Source organism: Aquarana catesbeiana, linkage group LG13 (genome assembly GCF_042186555.1).
Source record: "Aquarana catesbeiana isolate 2022-GZ linkage group LG13, ASM4218655v1, whole genome shotgun sequence".
In the NCBI taxonomy this organism is placed as follows: domain Eukaryota; kingdom Metazoa; phylum Chordata; class Amphibia; order Anura; family Ranidae; genus Aquarana; species Aquarana catesbeiana.
Genome location: NC_133336.1, coordinates 75,574,107 through 75,594,283, shown reverse-complemented (window position 1 = coordinate 75,594,283; position 20,177 = coordinate 75,574,107).

Sequence of the window (20,177 nt, the reverse complement as noted above, 5' to 3'; positions counted from 1 at the left end):
GAGAGGGGGAGGGATCGGATGGCAGCAGCGCTGTGGGCTGGATGTGTAGTGCCCAGAGCGCTGCTCTGTGACAATTGCAGTCACATCCATCCATCCATCCCTGCTCAGCCATCCCTCCATACTCTAATACCCTGCGATACCCTGTAATACTCCGCAATACCCCGCAATAACCCGCAATACTCGGCAATACCCTGCAATACTCCACAATACTCCACAATACCCCTCAATACTCCGCAATACCCTGCCATACTCTGCCATACTCTGCAATACCCAGCCATACTCTGCAATACCCGGTGATACCCAGCCATACTCTGCCATACTCAGTCATACTCGGCGATACCCTGCAATACTCTGCCATGCTCAGCCATACTCGGCTGTACTCGTGCCTCTGTAGGTGGCCAGTAGGGATGAGCTTCGAGTTCGAGTCGAACCCATGTTCGACCGTTTGTCGAATTGCGAATGATATGGGCCGTTTGCGCCAAATTCGAGTGGCGCGTCACGTCCCATAATTCACTGCGGCATTGCAATGCATTGCTGGCTGATGATTGGTCAAGCATGAACTATGACCTGCATGCTTGGCCAATCATAGCGCCGTCTGTACAGACGTGTACGTGCAGCTAACTGACTCGCCTGCTTACTCTATCTAACTTAAATCAAATGACACTGTCTCTCTCTAGCTCTCTCTCTCAATGCCAGAACACACTACACAGGGCCGACATGCAGGTGGCTTATATAGTATGTGGCGTGTACTAAATCCCCTGAGCCATAATTGGCCACTGCAGGCCATTAGTATGTCTGGAAGGACAACAAGGAGAGGCAGACAGTGACGAGCCAATAAAAGCGGGCAAGCAGGCTCTGTGTCTAGAGGCAACAGTGCTGGTTGTGGAGACGGTGCATCCTCATCAGCACGTGGCCGTGGGACATGCTTGTCCTTTTTTTCGGCAGCTGGCCGCGTTGAGCCGCAACATGCGGAAGACTTGGTAGTGTGGATGACCAAGCCGTCCTCATCCTCCTCATCCTCTTACCCAGGCTCAGGGTATTTTGTCTGGCAAAGCAGCTGCCAAGGCGGCCTCTTCCCTCGGCTCAATGGCATCAGTCACTCCTTCCCTAGCCCCACCATGTCCTCCTCCTGAGGAGTTCCCCGAACTGTTTAACCACAGTGTTGGGTACATGATCCAGGAGGATGCGAAGCGTTTTGAAGGCTCCGATGATGGTACCCAGCTAGAAGAAGGCAGTAACGTGAGCCCAGAGAGAGGGGGTGACCAAGAAGGACAGCAATCTGGCAGTCATGTTCCCTCAGTTGCAGTATACTGCCAGGTTTGCTCCAGTGATGAGGAGGGAGGAGATCATGAGGTCACTGACTCCACGTGGGTGCCTGATAGGAGAGAGGAGGAGGAGGCACATCTCCAACGAGGCAGGATGCCCTCCAGGGGCCAGCTTAAGGGCAGCACACCGACTGCATCACACCGCAGAGCTCCGCATGTGCAGGGCGCTGCTGTCTCTGCACGTTATTCCAAAAGTTCTTTGGTGTGGGCCTTTTTTGAGACAAGTGCATCAGATCCCACCGCTGCTATTTGCAAAATATGTCTCAAGCGTATCTCCTGTGGCCAAAACATCACCTGCTTGGGCACCACATGCTTGACCAGACATATGTCGACCTGCCATGCAGTTTGTTGGCAAGCGTTTCTAAAAGACCCACACCAAATAACAAAGCGGACCTCTCCTTGCTCCTCAACAGCTGGGATCTCCAACCCCACTATACCTTCAGTCCTCTCTGAAACCTGCACTGAGAAGAATGAAGGTGTAGAATTAGGTGTGTCACAGCCAAGTACTTGCGGGCAATCTGCTATCAGTACACCAACATCAGATTGTACCAGGCAAATTTCCCTGCCCCAGCTGCTGCACCGCCGAAAGAAGTTTGCTCCCAGCCATCCACATGCCCAGCGGTTGAATGCTAGCTTGGCTAAATTGCTAGCACTTCAACTGCTGCCTTTTCAGTTGGTAGACTCTGCCCCTTCCGTGAGTTTGTGGAATGTGTGGTTCCTCAGTGGCAGGTTCCCAAACACCACTTTTTCTCACTGAACGTGATTCCGGCTCTCTACCGGCATGTGGAAGGCAATGTCCTGCCTCGCAGGACAGGGCGGTCAGTGGTAAGGTGCATATTACCGCTGACTCATGGTCCAGCAGGCATGGACAGGGATGTTACCTATCTTTCACCGCGCATTGGGTGACTCTTCTGGCAGCTGGGAAGGGTGCAGGACAGGGTGCGGTAGTGTTGGAGGTTTTTCCTCCACTACGCCTTCAAAATTCTACTAGTGGTTGATTCTGCCACACCTCTCTCCTCCACCCCCTCCTCTTCTTCTTCCTCCATGGCCTCTTCCTGTGCTGATTTGTCCTCAGAACCAGCGGTGCTCCGTAGACGTTCAAGGGGCTACGCAAGCACGCAGGCAAAAAGATGCCATGCGGTGCTTGAGCTGTTGTGCTTGGGGGACAGGAGCCACACTGGGGCAGAGATTCTGGCAGCTCAGCAGGGGCAGGTTCAGAGTTGGTTGACGCCACACCAGCTTAAGGCAGGTATGGTGGTTTGCGACAATGGCACCAACCCCCTCTCTGCCCTCCGACGGGGACAACTGACCCATGTGCCCTGTTTGGCTCATGTCCTTTTTTTTTTTTTTTTAATAATCAAAATTTTATTGTTATTTTGTTCCATTTATATATACATTTATACAGTCATACTATACCCCTACATTCCACCCACGAAAGAAAAAAACAATCTACAAATTACATCATTCCACAACTGCCACAATTAACCCCTTCTCCCATCAACCCAAGTTTACATATACAGAAAGAGAAAAAAAAACAAAAAAAAAACACAACCCCTCCACTTCTCCCTCCCTCCTTCCTCCTCCCTCTCCCTCTCCTCCCCCCAAATTCTGTGATCTCTCCCTCCCCTCTCTCCTTAACATTATTTATATTAATTTATTCCATTTCTTCTCCTTCAGTGTAAAAACGTGATTAATGAGATTATGAAGTGCATTGAGTAAGGTTATAGGGTGAATTTCCCCCTTATTCTATTCATGACATTAAACACTGTGATCCATAATTATATAAATTGTGTATGTGGACCCGGGAACAACAACAAAAAAATACAAAGTGAATTTCCCCTTTATTCTCCTTGTGTAGTAAATCCTTTCAATTCATAATTATATAATTCATGCATATGTGTTTGAAAATAGTGAAAAAGAGATGTTCCCTTCCCTTCAAAACTTCTAGTGCCCATTCGCTTATTAACGTGTAAGTGTGTATATTTATATTAACCCTCATTACCCCACAAAAAAAAATATATATATAAAGTAAATTCCCCCTTTATTCTCCTTGTGTAATAAATCCTTTTAATTCCTAATTATATAATTCATGCATATGTGTTTAAGAAATAGTGAAAAAGGGACGTTCCCTTCCCTTCAAAGTGCCCATGAGCTTATTAATGTGTAAATGTGTATATTTATTTTAACCCTCATTACCCCACACACAAAAAAAAAAAAAAAACCCTGAGGGGAAAACCCCAAGAAGAAAAGAAAAAAAGGGGGAAAAAAAAACAAAACAAAACAAAACCTATCCATATAATCACATATTACCTTACCCCCCTCCCTCTTGATTAGCATTAGAGAATCTGAGTGGACAAATCACTATTTAAATCTTTCCTTCAGGGCTAATTTCTTATTTTTTTTTTTTAACTTCACGACTATACCACTTCTTCCTCCCTTACCCATTTATATTTCCCTCTTCTATTATCTCCTTATCACACTGTTCCCAGTTCACCCACGTCATTTCAAATTTCTTTTTTTGCTTTTTCACCACATGTATCCACCTCTCCGCTCCCTTTATTGGCTCATGTCCTTAACTTGGTGGTGCAGCGGTTCTTGGGCAGGTACCCGAGCTTACAGGATGTCCTGAGGCAGGCCAGGAAAGTCTGTGTGCATTTCCGCAGGTCATAAAATGCCAGTGCTCGGCTGGCTGACTTCCAAAGAATTTAACCTGCCCAAGAACCGCCTAATCTGTGACATGCCCACCAGGTGGAACTCAACGTTGGCCATGCTGCAGTGGCTGCACACACAGCAGAGGGCCATCAATGAATACCTATGCGACTATGGCACCAGGACAGGGTCAGGGGACCCTGTTTTTTTTTCCCCACGCCAGTGGGCTATGATCAGGGATGCATGCACTGTCCTGTCACCATTTGAGGAGGCCACGAGGATGGTGAGCAGTGACAGTGCATGCATCAGTGACACTGTCCCTCTTGTCCACCTGTTGGAGCACACGCTGCGTGGAATAATAGACAGGGCACTTGAGGCAGAACAGAGGCAGGAAGAGGAGGACTTCCTTACCTCTCAAGGCCCCCTTTATCCAGACAGTGTTCCTGCATGCCTGCCGATCACACAGGAAGAGGAGAAGGAGGATTGTGTCAGCATGGAGGTGAAGCCTGACACTCAGCATCAGCAGCAGTCTTCAGGGGATCATTTACAGTTCGAAGAAACCCATGGACTTGTACATGGCTGGGAGGAGGTGGCTGCGGATCATGTTGTCCTTAGGACCCAAAGGACTCTGAACCGAATGCCTCAGCAAACCTACACTGCATGGCCTCCCTGATCCTGCAAAGCCTGCAGAAGGATCCTTGTATTTGTGGTATCAAGGGGAGGGATGATTACTGGCTGGCAACCTTCCTTGATCCACGTTACAAGGGTAAGGTTGCAGACCTTATCTTGCCATTGCAGAGGGAGCAGAGGATGAAACATCTTTGGGAGGCCTTGCAGAAAGGTTTGTGCAACACGTTTCCAGAGTCTGGGAGGTTACAATTCCCTGGTCCTCCTGGACAACGTGTTGCTGAGGCTTCAATCAGTCACAGAAGGAGCGGTGGAGAAGGTGGCCGTCTGACCGATGCGTTCAGACAATTTTTTTAGTCCGCAGCCCCAAAGTCTGATCGATTCCAGCAACCATCGCCAGCGTCTGATTAACATGGTGCAGGATTACCTAGGGGCAAGATCAGACTTGGACACCTTTCCCACCGAAAATCCTCTGGGTTACTGGGTCTTGAGGATGGATCACTGGCCAGAGCTTGCACAGTATGCATTTGAGTTACTGGCCTGTCCTGCACAGAGGCGTATCTAGTGAAAATGGAACCTATGGCAAGAACTGAAACTGCGCCCCTGTCCAGCACCCAAAAATGCGGTAACATCAGCACCCATAAATACAGTAACATCAGCACCCATAAATGCGGCCTTACCAACACCCATAAATGCGGCCTAACCAGCACCCAAAAATGCAGTAATATCAGCACCCATAAATGCGGCCTTACCAGCACCCATAAATGCGGCCTTACCAGCACCCAAAAATGCGGCCTCACCAGCACCCAAAAATGTGGTAACATCAGCACCCATATATACAGTAACATCAGCACCCATAAATGCAGCCTTACCAGCACCCATAAATGCAGCCTTACCAGCACCCAAAAATGCAGTAACATCAGCACCCATAAATGCGGCCTCACCAGCACCCAAAATTCGGTAACATCAGCACCCATAAATACAGTAACATCAGCACCCATAAATACAGTAACATCAGCACCCATAAATGCGGCCTTACCAGCACCCATAAATGCGGCCTTACCAGCACCCATAAATGCAGTAACATCAGCACCCATAAATGCGGCCTAACCAGCACCCAAAAATGCAGTAACATCAGCACCCATAAATGCATTAACATCAGCACCCATAAATGTGGTAACATCAGCACCCATAAATGCGGCCTTACCAACAACTAAAAAAAAGCAGTAACATGAGCACCCATAAATGTGGCCTAACCAGCACCCAAAAATGCGGTAACAAATACTTTGAAGTTGGTGCTGGTTACTGGTACACATGCACAAGATGATCAATATCATGGTGACAGGTGCTGTACAGTACTAGTACCTGCTGCTGCTGCCTGGGGGGGGTTCCAATTGGTTTTCTACTCTCTGATGTCTCTTTCTTCTCCTGGTCGCCAGCCTCCATGTTCCCCTATAGAGTCCGTTGCCGACCACGTCAGAGCACCGGGCGTCAGCACGTCAAAAAGACCCGACCCGGCCCGTGAGACCCACCAGAAGAGAAGCCGAAGTAGCTGCGCAGATGAGGGTAGGCGGAGCATTAGGCTCCGCCTCCGCAGTTACTTTATCTCTACGTAGATGACCCAGGGGCGGTCACTCTGGCCAGACCAACTCATCGGCCGTCAGGGGGGGTGCCTGTCACTAGCTTCCCTCCTGGCCTCCTCACTTGCTAATTTGCTGTGCCGGCGCTGCGCTCCAGCAGGCCGGTCGTGGCGCCGGGGACAAGAATATAGCGGGAGGCGGCCGCGAGAGGACGGGTGGTGGGACTTTATTTTTTGTGCTTTTTTGCCCCCCCCCCCATGGCGCCCATGGCACTTGCCATGGCTGCCATACCCTAGATACGCCTCTGGTCCTGCATCCAGCATTCTTTCGGAACGCACATTCAGTGCTGCTAGAGGCTTTGTAACCGATCACAGGGTGTGCCTGTCCACCGAATCGGTCGATCGACTGACCTTCATAACAATGAATCAGTCTTGGATCACCAGCTACCAAGCACCTGATGCTGATGTAACCGATTTTGATTTTTTTTTTTAATGTGAGATCCCTTCAAGACTGCCTATGCTGATGCTGAGTGACTATCCTGTTATGCTGAGTGACAATCCTCTTCCTCCTCAATTTTCATGCTAATAGCTTGTAAGAACATTTTTGGTTCTGGGCACCGCCACCAGTGCCCAAGACCCAATTTTTCAGCCCCTGTTTAACAGGGGTGTATAATTACAATTTTTGGTGCAATACTTTGCAGCAGGGCTCATTCCTGTGCTCCAACTAGAGTATCTGTGAGGGGGTTGCAGTGTTGTGGCACCAGTACCAGTGCCCAAGGCCCAATTTTTCAGCCCCTGTTTAACAGGGGCGTATAATTACAATTTTTGATGCAATACTTTGCAGCAGGGCTCATTCCTGCGCTCCAACTATAGCATCCATGAGGGGTTGCAGTGTTGTGGCACCAGTGCCTAAGGCCCAATTTTTCTGCCCCTGTTCAACAGGGACATGTAATTACAATTGTTGATCTAATATTTCACAACATGGCCCGTTCCTGCGCACACCAAGAGTAACTGTGTGGGTTTACAGTGTTGTGGCACCAGCACCACCACCACCACCACTAAAGGCCCAATTTTTCTACCACTGTTCAACAATGGCATGTAATTATAATTCTTGATCTAATATTTCACATCACAGCCCGTTCCTGCGCCCACCAAGAGTAACCGTGAGGGCTTACAGTGTTGTGGCAAGACCAACACCTAAGGCCCCAATTTCTGCATAGTATATTTTATATTATATTTCTATATACTCAATTTCTGAGTATATAGGGCAGGCCCCTACTTTCAAACATCCAACTTACAAACGACTCCTACTTGCAAACGGAAGGAGACAACAGGAAGTGAGATGAAATCTACCCCTAGGAAGGGAAATTCTCTCCTGTAAGAGTTAATATGGGAAAAATGTGTCTCCTCTTCACTGATGCTTTATCACCAATCCTTGTTTCACTAAAAACCCCAAATTTTCAAAAAACATTTGTCATTGGGACAGAAAGTGAGGTGAAATCTTCTGAAGAGGTGCACAGACAGCAAAACAAATGTTACAGGGGTGATAACCCTTCCCTATGTTTTCCAAGAAGCTTAAAAATAGATTTTTTGGCTGGAGCTACACTTTAATGGACTGGGGGGGGGGGTAATGGACTGGGGGGGTACCCATGCCGTTTATCAAACTGATTTTCATCCATATTGCCAGGACCCGACATTACATTAAAGCCGCAAGCAGTTATAAATGACTTTTATTCCTTTAAAAATGTCATTTTGTTCAGGGACTGTTCTAAGCTTGGGAAACACGTGCCACTTTACAGGCATACTATAGACACCCCCAGGTTCGATATTTAAAGGAATATTTCACTTTTTTTCACTTTAAGCGTCATTAAAATCACTACTCCTGAAAAAACGGCCATTTTTAAAACTTTCTTTTGCATGGATACATGTCCCCTGGGGCAGGACCCGGGTCACCAAACCCTTTGTAGCCTCCCTGGCGGTTTTCCCGAGTGTGGCTCGGGGTTAAAATTCAGTACCATTAGCGGTAACCCCGAGCCACACTCGGGATCGCATTGCAGGATCCTGGGGCGGCGTTACTTACCTTGTCCCCGGGATCCTGCGATGTCACCCTCAGCGTCCGAGGGCTCCGTCCTCCTCCGAAGCCTCTCCGTGCCAGGCTCCGTTCCCTGCGAGCGGCGCGACGCACGGGGGGGGAACATGGCGGCAAATTAAAAAAAAAGTAAAAATCATAACACATACAGTACTGTAATCTTACAGATTACAGTACTGTATGAAATGATTTCACATCCCTTTTGTCCCCAGTGCTTTGGCCCATGCCCTGCATGCAGTTTTACATGATATACACTGTTCTTTCTGCCTGGAAACTGGAGATTGTCCATAGCAACCAAAAAGTGTCCCTTTACGTCAAAAGTGGCTTTAGACCAGCTAGAAAACAGCGATAGTAAATTAGAACACTTGCAGAATTGTGCGATAGTGAATTGTGGGGAAATTTATTTATTTAAATTTTTTTTAATTATTTATTTTTATTTATTATATTATAATTTATGTTTTTGTGTTTCAAACTTTATCATACCCGGGATATCTACTAGACTCTTGTTTGGACAGATTTAAGTGTGTTATTGTTAAGATTTACAGACCTACAATATAAAACGCCAAATTTCCATGCAAAATAATGGTACCGCTTTCAGCACCTAAAATCCGAAATAATCATACCGCCAGGGAGGTTAAGACAATAACTTGCATATTAGCCTTTAAAATGAGCACTTTTGATTTTGAACTAGGGGGTGTTCGGCTCATCCCTAACAGGGATATACAATATAATACTGACACATAATCGCACACATAGGTTGGACTTGTGTCTTTTTTCAGCCTCACCTACTATGTAACTATGTAACATCACAATAGTGTGATCCCAGTCTTAAAGTGGTTGAAAAACAGTACATTCTATGCATTAAGGTAAAAAAGCCTTTCACTGTCTGTTCTAACACAGCCACTCCCTACGCCCTTTTCACACTGTCAGACTGTTCAGGTCCGCCTGTCAGTTTTGTTGGCAGACCTGAATGGGTGCTCCATGTTAGTCTATGGAGCGACGGATGTCAGCGGTGACATGTCCACTGACATCTACCCGGTCCGATCTGCTAAAATCAGATGGATGGCCCTACGTTCACATCCGTCCCTGGCTGATCGGATCAGGTGAGATCTGATGAAAACGGACATGCTGTTCGTTTTTGTCCGATCTCTCCATAGCAAGCAGCGGCGCTCGACAAGCCCCTCCCCACTCAGTGAGCAGAGAGAGGGACCTGTCATCCGCCGACTCAGCGGAGATCAAAAGTGACATTTCCCGCTTAGCTGGTGGACTCTGGTGGACTCCGTGGAAGCGGATCCGCCTGAGGTGAATGAAGCCTTAGGGCTCGTTTACACTTTCTTCAAAATGTGGCATTGTACACGGTTTTTTAAAGCACTCTGAATGCCAATCAAAGCCACGCCACTAAATAAAAGGGTAAGCTTACTGTCCTGTTTACACATTGTATTTGCTTTGCTTCACTTTAAGGCTCGATTCACATATATGCTTGCCACTTTTGAGAGTTCCTGCACTGCTTTTTTGCTGTGCTTTCCGCATTTCTTCCCCACGATTTTGCTGCGATTTGCATTCTTTATGCTTTTTTTTTGGAAAATTTGTTGTTGGGCACTTTTAAAAATGTAAAATGCAAATCATGGCTAAATCACGGTAAAAAGGAATGATGTGCTTTTCTGCAGCTTCTCCATTGAGCCATCATTCACATTGAAGCGATTTGTCATGCAATTTGACAGGTCACATCACATGACAAATCGCAGCCCATTGCCGGCAATGGCACCATGCACTACTTTTGACGATTTCAGGTGTGACTTCAATAGACATCTGTGCATGAAGCCACACAGATGTCTTTCGAGTCGCACCCGAAGTCGAATGGACATGCTGCTTTGAAATCATGTGGATTCAGATGAAGTCGCATGATTTCAAAGCCTTGTTCAATGTGAACGAGGGCTCAGCCCCGTTCACATCAGCGCAATTTATAATGCGATTTGATGCAGTCAAATCGCATGTCAAATTGCAGCCTATTGCTTACAATGGCACCGTCCCAATCGTTACAATACCAATTTTGCGGCGCCGCACTGATTTCCAAAAGTAGTTCCTGCACTACTTTTGGCTACTAGAGGGGTGACTTCAATAGACGTCTGGCAATGAAACCCACACAGATGTCTATCAAGTCCCCCCAATGTCGGACTGAAATGCGGCTTTGAAATCGTGCGAGTTCGGATGAAGTTGCATGATTTCAAAGCCCTGTTCAGTGTGAACAAGGGCTGAAGTCTTTTGAACCAAAAACACAAAAAAGCACCACTTTCTGTTTAAAAAAGTCCCTGACCCTTTCTGAAAAAGTAGATGCACAAAAATGCATTGATGTGAACGTGTTCCATAGGAACCCATGTTAAAAATATGTCCTGCGTTTCAGCAAAAAGCATGAAAAAACGCATTGGTGTAAACGGAGCCCAAAAATGATACCTCACGTTGCTTTGTTGGTGCATCAAAGCTTCCATAGAAGTTTATGACCATGCTCGATTACAGCACCTGCAGCTTTTGAGAGGCTTTTATTCAGCTTTAGCTTCGCTTTGTTCTGTAGGTATTGCAAGTATGAGATATCCCAGGATGCAATACCAGAAACAAGTCATCAGCAGTCACTTCCGGTTCATGTGTATCTATTCTGGAAGTGTCTGGTGCAGACGTCACATCTGGTGTGCAGCGAGGAGCAGCAGGAAGGTGAGCGGGCTCTGGACTGGAGCAGAGCAACTAGCAGACAGCACACGTGGTATGTAACATGGGATCGCTATTTGTGTAAGTTGAGCGGGAACTGGAGAGAGAGGACTGAGCGGCAAAGGATCAGCAGAGCTGGGGGACCAGAGGAGGAGAAACTAACAATGTCACACGTGGTGCACAGTGTAGGAGCAATATAGCAGTAGGTGAGCCTGGATCAGAGGAGAATCGGCAAACCAGAGGATCATCAGAGCTGGGGGTACTACTGAGCAAGGGATCTGCTGAACAAGGGTATCAATGAGCTGGGAATCTGCTGAACAGGAGTACTATTGATCTGGAGTTCTACTGGGCCCCTTTACAACAAATCAAAAATCGACACACACACACACACAGCATTTGCCAAGCTTCATTAAAGCTTAAGCACACAGGCTGTTAAAAAAACGTTATGAAAACGCCAGTATCTTTGCAGTGATTTTTTTTAACTTTTGTCAGCGTTTTTCAGCGTTTTTGCAATAGCGTTTTTGAGTGTTTTTCCGCGTTAGCGTTTTTGAGCGTTTTTTTTTTCAATTTTTTTTTTTTTTTTTTAATGGATCAAAAACGCTAAAAAACGTTGGTGAATGACGTTTTTCAGCGTTAGAGCGTTTTTACAGCTGAAAAACGTCTTTCAGAACCCACTGGTCCTGGGTTTTTTTTACAGCTTAAAAACGCCTATGCCACTTGCAGCTCAAAAACGCCTAGGTGGGCATGAAGCCATAGACTAACATAGATAGGCCTTTTTAAGCTGCAAAAAAAGCTCAAAAAAGCAGCTGTAAAAACGTCCGTGTGCATGAGGACTAAAAAAAAAGCATAATCAAAGCATCACCGAAGCATCAAATACCCATCATGTTGAAGTGGTAGGTGCTTTAAAGTGTATTAAAGTTGAAGCAAGTGTAAATGATCCCCAACAATTACCTAAGTCTTCACTCGCTCTAACTTTGTACCCAGCTGCAAGTCTTCTCCCCTCCCCTCTCTTCCTGGCCTCATGGACTTTGCAGATAGCAGCTGGAGCCATTGGCTCCTGCTGCTGTCAATCAAATCCTGTGAGGAGGGAGTAGGGAGCAGGGCTGAGCTTCGCTCTATGTGTCTATAGAGCAAGCACACTTTTCTGCCCCATAGCAAGTGGCTTGCTATGGGGGCAGACAAAGAAGAGGAGGAGCCCAGGGCAAAATCACATATCCAAAAACCCTCTGCAATACACATACATGTGTAGTACCATCATGGCCTCAAGCTTCACCCAATATGTTTAGTCAAAAATGACATTCTCAGTGGTATGAAGCATGCTCAAAACCCAAGTCACTATTGGTGGTTCTCACCATCATTCATAAGTTATATTTAGGTTTTTATTATCTTGTGTATTAATGTAAAATCACTTTATTGTATTCCAAAAGGGTTATAATATTGTGATAAGAGGGGATTGCTAGCTAACTGTTTAACCACTTCAGCCCTGGAAGATTTTACCCTCTTCCTGACTAGAGCACTTTTTGCGATTCGGCACTGCGTCACTTTAACTGAAAATTGCGCAGTCGTACCATGTTGCACCCAAACAAAATTGACGTCCTTTTTTCCCACAAATAGAGCTTTCTTTTGGTGGTATTTGATCACCTCTGCGGTTTTTATTTTTTGCGCTATGAACAAAAAAGAGCGACAACTTTTAAAAAAACAAAATATTTTTTACTTTTTGCTATAATAAATACCCCCCACAAATATATATAAAAACATTTGTTTCCTCAGTTTAGGCCGATACGTATTCTTCTACATATTTTTGGTAAAAAAATTTGCAATAAGCGTTTATTGATTGGTTTGCGCAAAAGTTATAGCATCTAAAAAAAGGATAGTTTTATGGCTTTTTATTTTTTTTTTAAACTAGTAATGGCAGTGATCTGTGATTTTTGGACTGCGACATTATGGCGGACATGTCGGACAATTTTGACACATTTTTGGATCCATTGGAATTTTAACAGCGATCAATGCTATAAAATTGCATTGATTACTGTAAAAATGTCACTGGCAGTGAAGGGGTTAACCACTAGGGGTCAGTGAAGGGGTTAAGTGTGTCCTAGTATGTGTTCTAACTGAAGGGGGAGGGGACTGTGCAGGGGAGATGACAGATCGCTATTCATACTATGTATGAACAGATGCTCTGTCTGTTCTCTCCTCAGGAAACCGGAAACGGTGTGTTTACACACACAGATCCCGGTATTTGGTGTTCCCCAAGCGATCACGGTTCAAAATGACCAAAATCGCACCCCTGGCCCTTTTAGCCAAAATCGGTCCAAAATGACTAAAATCGCACCCACGGCCCATTTAGCCTGAAATCGATCCAAAATGATCAAAATCGCACCCCCGGCCCTTTTAGCCAAAAAACAATCCAAAATGCCCAAAATCGCACCCACGGCCCTTTTAGCTGGAAATCGGTTCAAAATGACCAAGAACGCACATGCGGCCCTCTTAGCCGGAAATCGGTCAAAAATGACCAAAAATGCACCCCTGGACCTTTTAGCCAGAAATCGGTCCAAAATCGCACCCATGGCCCCATTCAGCCCGAAATTGGTCCAAAATGACCAAAATCGCACCCCGGCTCTTTTAGACAGAAATCAGTCTAAAATGTCCAAAATCGCACCCCTGGCCCTTTTAGGCAGAAATCGGTCCAAAATGACCAAAATCGCACCCCCGGCCCTTTTATCCTTAAATCGGTCCAAATTGACCAAAATCGCACCCCCGGCCCTTTTAGCCAGAAATCGGTCCAAAATGACAAAAATCGCACCCCCGGCCCTTTTACCCCGAAATCAGTCCAAAATGACCAAAATCGCACCCCCGACCCTTTTAGCCAGAAATCGGTCCAAAATGACCAAAATCGCACCCCCGGCCCTTTTAGCTCAAAATCGGTCCAAAATGACAAAAATCGCACCCCCGGCCCATTTAGCCAGAAATCGGTCCAAAATGACCAAAATCGCACCCCCGGCCCTTTTAGCTCAAAATCGGTCCAAAATGACAAAAATCGCACCCCCGGCCCTTTTACCCCGAAATCAGTCCAAAATGACCAAAATCGCACCCCCGACCCTTTTAGCCAGAAATCGGTCCAAAATGACCAAAATCGCACCCCCGGCCCTTTTAGCTCAAAATCGGTCCAAAATTACCAAAATCGCACCCCCGGCCCTTTTAGCCGGAAATTGGTCCAAAATGACAAATCGCAACCCCGGCCCTTTTACACCGAAATCGTTCCAAAACGACCAAAATCGAACCCCCCGACCTTTTAGATGGAAATCGGTCCAAAATGACCAAAATCGCACCCCCGGCACTTTTAACCAGAAATCGCTCCAAAATGACCAAAAACGCACCCCCAGCCCTTTTAGCTGGAATTCGGTCCAAAATGACCAAAATCGCACCCCCGGCCCTTTTAGCCGGAAATCGGTCCAAAATCGCACCCACGGCCTCTTTCAGCCCGAAATTGGTCCAAAATGACCAAAATCGCAACCCGGCTTTTTTTAGACGGAAATCGGTCTAAAATGTCCAAAATCGCACCCCCCGGCCCTTTTAACCAGAAATCGGTCCAAAATAACCAAAATCGCACCCCCGGCCCTTTTAACCAGAAATCGATCAAAAATGACCAAAATCGCAACCCCGGCCCTTTTACACCGAAATCAGTCCAAAATGACCAAAATCGAACCCCCCGACCTTTTAGATGGAAATCGGTCCAAAATGACCAAAATCGCACCCCCGGCCCTTTTAGGCAGAAATCGGTCCAAAATAACCAAAATCGCACCCCCGGCCCTTTTAACCAGAAATCAGTCCAAAATTACCAAAATCGCACCCCCGGCCCATTTAGCCAGAAATCGGTCCAAAATTACCAAAATCGCACCCCCGGCCCTTTTAGCCGGAAATCGGTCCAAAATGACCAAAATCGCACCCCCGGCCCTTTTAGGCAGAAATCGGTCTAAAATGTCCAAAATCGCACCCCCAGTCCTTTTAACCAGAAATCGGTTCAAAATAACCAAAATCGCACCCCCAGCCCTTTTAGCTGGAATTCGATCCAAAATTACCAAAATCGCACCCCCGGCCCTTTTAGCCGGAAATCGGTCCAAAATCGCACCCACGGCCTCTTTCAGCCCGAAATTGGTCCAAAATAACCAAAATTGCAACCCGGCTTTTTTTAGACGGAAATCGGTCCAAAATGACCAAAATCGCACCCCCGGCCCTTTTAGCCGGAAATCGGTCCAAAATCGCACCCACGGCCTTTTTCAGCCCGAAATTGGTCCAAAATAACCAAAATCGCAACCCGGCTTTTTTTAGACGGAAATCGGTCTAAAATGACCAAAATTGCACCCCCGGCCCTTTTAACCAGAAATCGGTCCAAAATAACCAAAATCGCACCCCCGGCCCTTTTAACCAGAAATCGGTCCAAAATGACAAAAATCGCACCCCCGGCCCTTTTAGCCAGAAATCGGTCCAAAATAACCAAAATCGCACCCCCGGCCCTTTTAGCCCAAAATCGGTCCAAAATGACGAAAATCGCACCCCCGGCCCTTTTAACCAGAAATCGGTCCAAAATAACCAAAATCGCACCCCCGGCCCATTTAGCCAGAAATCGGTCCAAAATGACAAAAATCGCACCCCCGGCCCTTTTAGCCAGAAATCGGTCCAAAATGACAAAAATCGCACCCCCGGCCCATTTAGCCAGAAATCGGTCCAAAATGACTAAAATCGCACCCCCGGCCCTTTTAGCCGAAAATCGGTCCAAAATCGCACCCACGGCCTCTTTCAGCCCGAAATTGGTCCAAAATGACCAAAATCGCAACCAGGCTTTTTTTAGACGGAAATCGGACTAAAATGTCCAAAATCGCACCCTCAGCCCTTTTAAACAGAAATCGGTCCAAAATGACCAAAATCGCACCCCCGGCCCTTTTAGCCCAAAATCGGTCTAAAATGACCAAAATCGCACCCCCGGCCCTTTTAGCCCAAAATCGGTCCAAAATGATAAAAATCGCACCCCCGGCCCATTTAGCCAGAAATCGGTTCAAAATAACCAAAATCGCACCCCCGGCCCTTTTAGCCCAAAATCGGTCCAAAATGATAAAAATCGCACCCCCGGCCCATTTAGCCAGAAATCGGTCCAAAATGACAAAAATCGCACCCCCGGCCCATTTAGCCAGAAATCGGTCCAAAATGACAAAAATCGCACCCCCGGCCCTTTTAGCCCAAAATCGGTCTAAAATGACCAAAATCGCACCCCCGGCCCTTTTAGCCCAAAATCGGTCCAAAATGACCTAAATCGCACCCCCGGCCCTTTTAGGCAGAAATCGGTCCAATATTACCAAAATCGCACCCCCGGCCCTTTTAGCTCAAAATCGGTCCAAAATGACCAAAATCGCACCCCCGGCCCATTTAGCCAGAAATCGGTTCAAAATGACCAAAATCGCACCCCCGGCCCATTTAGCCAGAAATCGGTCCAAAATGACCAAAATCGCACCCCCAGCCCTTTTAGCTGGAAATCGGTCCAAAATTACCAAAATCGCACCCCCGGCACTTTTAACCAGAAAACGGTCCAAAATGACCAAAATCGCACCCCCGGCCCTTTTAGCCGAAAATCGGTCCAAAATCGCACCCACGGCCTCTTTCAGCCCGAAATTGGTCCAAAATGACCAAAATCGCAACCAGGCTTTTTTTAGACGGAAATAGGACTAAAATGTCCAAAATCGCACCCCCAGCCCTTTTAGCCAGAAATTGGTCCAAAATGACCAAAATCGCACCCCCGGACCTTTTAGCTGGAAATCGGTCCAAAATTACCAAAATCGCACCCCCGGCCCTTTTAGACAGAAATCGGTCCAAAATTACCAAAATCGCACCCCCGGCCCTTTTAGACAGAAATTGGTCCAAAATGACCAAAATCGCACCCCCAGTCCTTTTAACCAGAAATCGGTTCAAAATAACCAAAATCGCACCCCCGGCCCTTTTAGCCAGAAATTGGTCCAAAATTACCAAAATCGCACCCCCGGCCCTTTTAGCTGGAATTCGGTCCAAAATTACCAAAATCGCACCCCCGGCCCTTTTAGACAGAAATCGGTCCAAAATGACCAAAATCGCACCCCCGGCCCTTTTAGCCGGAAATCGGTAGAAAATCGCACCCACGGCCTCTTTCAGCCCGAAATTGGTCCAAAATGACCAAAATCGCAACCCGGCTTTTTTTAGACGGAAATCGGACTAAAATGTCCAAAATGGCACCCCCAGCCCTTTTAGCCCAAAATCGGTCCAAAATGACCAAAATCGCACCCCCGGCCCATTTAGCCAGAAATCGATCAAAAATGACCAAAATCGCACCCCCGGCCCTTTTAGCCGGAAATTGGTCCAAAATGACAAATCGCACCCACGGCTCTTTTACCCCAAAATCGGTCCAAAATGACCAAAATCGCAACCCCGGCCCTTTTACACCGAAATCGTTCCAAAACGACCAAAATCGCACCCCCCGCCCTTTTAGCTGGAAATCGGTCCAAAATTACCAAAATCGAACCCCCCGCCCTTTTAGCTGGAAATCGGTCCAAAATTACCAAAATCGAACCCCCCGCCCTTTTAGCTGGAAATCGGTCCAAAATTACCAAAATTGAACCCCCCGCCCTTTTAGCTGGAAATCGGTCCAAAATGACCAAAATCGCACCCCCGGCCCTTTTAGCCGGAAATCGGTCCAAAATCGCACCCACGGCCTCTTTCAGCCCGAAATTGGTCCAAAATGACCAAAATCGCAACCCGGCTTTTTTTAAACAGAAATCGGTCCAAAATGACAAAAATCGCACCCCCGGCCCTTTTAGCCCAAAATCGGTCTAAAATGACCAAAATCGCACCCCCGGCCCTTTTAACCAGAAATCGGTCCAAAATAACCAAAATCGCACCCCCGGCCCTTTTAGCCCAAAATCGGTCCAAAATGACCAAAATCGCACCCCCAGCCCTTTTAACCAGAAATCGGTCCAAAATAACCAAAATCGCACCCCCAGCCCTTTTAGCTGGAATTCGGTCCAAAATTACCAAAATCGCACCCCCGGCCCTTTTAGACAGAAATCGGTCCAAAATGACCAAAATCGCACCCCCGGCCCTTTTAGCCGGAAATCGGTCCAAAATCGCACCCACGGCCTCTTTCAGCCCGAAATTGGTCCAAAATGACCAAAATCGCAACCCGGCTTTTTTTAGACGGAAATCGGTCTAAAATGTCCAAAATCGCACCCCCAGCCCTTTTAAACAGAAATCGGTCCAAAATGACCAAAATCGCACCCCCCGGCCCTTTTAGCCCAAAATCGGTCCAAAATGACCAAAATCGCACCCCCGGCCCTTTTAGCCCAAAATCGGTCTAAAATGACCAAAATCGCACCCCCGGCCCTTTTAACCAGAAATCGGTCCAAAATAACCAAAATCGCACCCCCGGCCCTTTTAGCCCAAAATCGGTCCAAAATGACAAAAATCGCACCCCCAGCCCTTTTAGCCAGAAATCGGTCAAAAATGACCAAAATCGCACCCCGGCCCTTTTAGGCAGAAATCGGTCCAAAATGACCAAAATCGCACCCCCGGCCCTTTTAGCCCAAAATCGGTCCAAAATGACCAAAATCGCACCCCCGGCCCTTTTAACCAGAAATCGGTCCAAAATATCCAAAATCGCACCCCCAGCCCTTTTAGCTGGAATTCGGTCCAAAATGACCAAAATCGCACCCCCGGCCCTTTTAGCCGGAAATCGGTCCAAAATCGCACCCACGGCCTCTTTCAGCCCGAAATTGGTCCAAAATGACCAAAATCGCAACCCGGCTTTTTTTAGACGGAAATCGGTCCAAAATGACCAAAATCGCACCCCCGGCCCTTTTAGCCCAAAATCGGTCCAAAATGACCAAAATCGCACCCCCGGCCCTTTTAGCCCAAAATCGGTCTAAAATGACCAAAATCGCACCCCCGGCCCTTTTAACCAGAAATCGATCCAAAATAACCAAAATCGCGCCCCCGGCCCTTTTAGCCCAAAATCGGTCCAAAATGACAAAAATCGCACCCCCGGCCCTTTTAGCCAGAAATCGGTCCAAAATGACAAAAATCGCACCCCCAGCCCATTTAGCCAGAAATCGGTCCAAAATTACCAAAATCGCACCCCCGGCCCTTTTAGCCCAAAATCGGTCTAAAATGACCAAAATCGCACCCCCGGCCCTTTTAACCAGAAATCGGTCCAAAATAACCAAAATCGCACCCCCGGCCCTTTTAGCCCAAAATCGGTCCAAAATGACAAAAATCGCACCCCCAGCCCTTTTAGCCAGAAATCGGTCAAAAATGACCAAAATCGCACCCCGGCCCTTTTAGGCAGAAATCGGTCCAAAATGACCAAAATCGCACCCCTGGCCCTTTTAGCCCAAAATCGGTCCAAAATGACCAAAATCGCACCCCCGGCCCTTTTAACCAGAAATCGGTCCAAAATATCCAAAATCGCACCCCCAGCCCTTTTAGCTGGAATTCGGTCCAAAATGACCAAAATCGCACCCCCGGCCCTTTTAGCCGGAAATCGGTCCAAAATCGCACCCACGGCCTCTTTCAGCCCGAAATTGGTCCAAAATGACCAAAATCGCAACCCGGCTTTTTTTAGACGGAAATCGGTCCAAAATGACCAAAATCGCACCCCCGGCCCTTTTAGCCCAAAATCGGTCCAAAATGACCAAAATCGCACCCCCGGCCCTTTTAGCCCAAAATCGGTCTAAAATGACCAAAATCGCACCCCCGGCCCTTTTAACCAGAAATCGATCCAAAATAACCAAAATCGCGCCCCCGGCCCTTTTAGCCCAAAATCGGTCCAAAATGACAAAAATCGCACCCCCGGCCCTTTTAGCCAGAAATCGGTCCAAAATGACAAAAATCGCACCCCCAGCCCATTTAGCCAGAAATCGGTCCAAAATTACCAAAATCGCACCCCCGGCCCTTTTAGCCCAAAATCGGTCTAAAATGACCAAAATCGCACCCCCGGCCCTTTTAACCAGAAATCGGTCCAAAATAACCAAAATCGCACCCCCGGCCCTTTTAGCCCAAAATCGGTCCAAAATGACAAAAATCGCACCCCCAGCCCTTTTAGCCAGAAATCGGTCAAAAATGACCAAAATCGCACCCCGGCCCTTTTAGGCAGAAATCGGTCCAAAATGACCAAAATCGCACCCCTGGCCCT